This window comes from Cicer arietinum, chromosome 6, assembly GCF_000331145.2.
Source record: "Cicer arietinum cultivar CDC Frontier isolate Library 1 chromosome 6, Cicar.CDCFrontier_v2.0, whole genome shotgun sequence".
NCBI lineage: Eukaryota > Viridiplantae > Streptophyta > Magnoliopsida > Fabales > Fabaceae > Cicer > Cicer arietinum.
In genome coordinates this window covers 34582143-34585319 of record NC_021165.2, presented here as the reverse complement: position 1 = coordinate 34585319, position 3177 = coordinate 34582143, and positions in this window count along the sequence as shown.

The window sequence follows — 3177 nt, the reverse complement described above, 5'->3', positions numbered from 1 at the left end:
AAAACTCCACATAGTTTGCAAAAATAGAAGCTACCATCTTATTCAATTAATAACCCAATATCCTTTATAGTAGCTTTGTTCTTTTTAAAGATTCATTTATTCTCAATACTGACATGTAAATAAAAACTTGTTACAAAAATAACTGAAAGTCATATTTATAGCAAAATAAAAGAAATCGGGAAAACAACTCAAAGAAAACAAACAGGGAGAGAAAATGTTAGACATACAAAAACTGCCTACACTTGATAAGAGAAAAGAGTGAGATCTTGTCATTCACAAAAGTAACTTTCGATTTGGTTGAAAAGTAAAATCCATCAACTATTTTCCTTTAGGATTGAACATGAGATGAAAGACAAATGTAAATGGTTGCAATCATGTACCCCAAATGACCTCTTTTTTCATAACACACCACAATAGAGGAACATGAGACAATGAAAGGAAGATAATGATATGACACTAAATATCCTATGTTAATGACTCGTATTAGTTACTATCAACTATGCAAAATCTTGTCACAATAGAAATTAATATTAGTAAACAAAATTCTCTATGCATGGTAAGAAAATTCAATTTACTAAAGGAAAAATCTAAGTTCAAACCTTGTTATAGAAATTTAAATATGTATCCAAAACCAAATTTTAAACCCAATATTTAGAACGTCTTAAATCTTGGGACATGATTTTTGCTCACAAATGGTTGTTTTTAATGAAAAAATGAAGAAAAAAAAATCGGAATGAAAAAAAGATTTGGTGAATCTATTTACCAAAGTTTTCTCTATATCTGAAAGATGAAAGAATAAGATAATGTCACCGCTTGCTTAAGAGTAATTCATTTAAAAGGCATGCATGATATGTTGATATTTAAGAAAGTGGGGGTATAAACCATCAAAAATAGTATAGTCCACAAAATCATACACCAGAAAAATAGTCCAATAATATAGCAATGAAATTATTAAAAAAAAAGTTTATATTTAGACATTTACAAAATAATCATTTTCATATCTATTATGTTGAATTTGTAAGGAGACAAACAAATGAAGTTGTTCATGTTGTTACTCAAACAGCTATGTCTTTAACTTGTATTTATTATATTGCATCAATTTATTTTATAATCTGAATAAATAAATATTATTTTTTAATAAAAAATTATTATAAATAATGTTTTTTGAAACAAAGATAAAAAATTTAATTCATAAATTACTTAGTAAGTTTATCATCAACTTAATTGAAATAATTAAATATATTAATTAGTATTGTATACCCTTTTTACAGAAAATAATAATAATGGTAATAATAATAATAATTATTATTATTAATATAATAATAATAATAATAATAATAATAATTATTATTATTATTATTATTATAATTTATTATTAATATTATTATTATATATTGGAATATGCTGCTCTCTTTTCTATTTAGTGCATGATACTTGATATTAAAGAAGGAAAGGGTCAAGGCTCTTGTCTGCCCTCCCATGAGTTTGTCTGATTTATAAGATATTGAAAAACATAATAATAATAACAATAATAATAATAATAATAATAATAATAATAATAATTAAATATATATATTAATCTTTTAACTAATTAACTTCGAAAGTCCATATTTTTAGAATACGTTGTACATTTTTCTTATATATTGTATTATATTAGATAGTGAAAAGAGAAAGGCCATAATACTTGCTTGTGTTCCCATGAATCCGCGTTATTTAGAAGATATTGAAAAAGTAAAATAATAATAATAATAATTAAATACATATTAATCTTTTAACTAATTAACTATTGAAAGTCTGTGTTTTAATTAACATGTAAAAATATGTGTAACATGTATATGGTTTATACGAATGTATTATAATTTATACTCCCACATTTTATTAGGTCTCAATACTTATACATTTTGAATTAATATTTGATCTCGATACTCACACATTTTTTATGTCTATCTTGTAGATAAATATTAATGCCTTTCCCAAAAATAAAAATACTAAGAATGATTGAGATGATAGTTCAATTTATCTTCCTTTAAACTAATAAAATCTAACTAGTATTTTATAAAACATAGGATGAAAATTTAAATATAACAAAAGTAGTTAAATAATACAAAATAAATGGTATCAATGTGATATGCCTGATAACAATAATAATAATAATAATAATAATAATAATAATAATAATAATAAATAATAAAAAAATAATAATAATTACATTAAAATAAAGTACCGAGCCAAAAGTAGTAATATATTGGTATTGACTCTGACACTGAGTCACAACTCGGCTCACTCAACATTGAAAAGTCAGCGATAAATCACCACCACCACCTCCATTGGAGAAAAGATGCTTCGCCGTTTGGGTCTATCTCTCTGACACGCGGCGGTTTGGGCCGGTTGTTTTTGGGCCCAATGTCGAGCAGTATAATAATGAGAAGCAGTAGTGTTATTGGTATAACGCAAGAAAAGAGTGAACGTATCGTTGTCTAGTGTCTTTCGTTCTCGTTCTCGTGTTTCTGAAGATGGCGCTAACAATACTACCAGAAAGATTCCCAATTGGTCTACGGGTTCTCGCCCTTGATGTTGACACAACTCACCATCCCATCCTTCACGCAATGGGTAATCGATTTCAATACCAAGGTAATTACTAACTACTCCTTCAATTCTTGATCAATTCTTCATTTTCTTTTTCTTTTTCTTTTTTTCACATTTTATATTTTGTTCCTTCAGTTACCACTTGTTGCATGCCTTCTTTTGCGTTCAATCTTCTTTCCCAAACAAAATGCTCTTTTGATCTCATAATTGTTGATACTGATATGCAAGAATTGCGTACTGTTTATCACTTTCTTGAACATGTTCTCTTATTCCACCAAATTCCTGTTATTTGTAAGTTTTTTTTATTGTTTCATCTAAAAATGAACCGTAGCTATGTACTTACTACTTTTTTTGTCAATTTGCAGTCATGTCTTCTCATTACTCTACCAATTCTGTCATGGAGGCTATCACAAAAGGGGCTTCTGATTATTGGATTAAGCCATTGGAAGAACGACACTTCCAGACTATGTGGAAGCATGTCGTAAAAGACATCTTCCATATGAACAACAAAAGGGGAAGAGAACAAGTCGATGTTCCAAAACAAACAATTGATGAAAACCATAATCATAATGATGATTATCCATCCCCGCC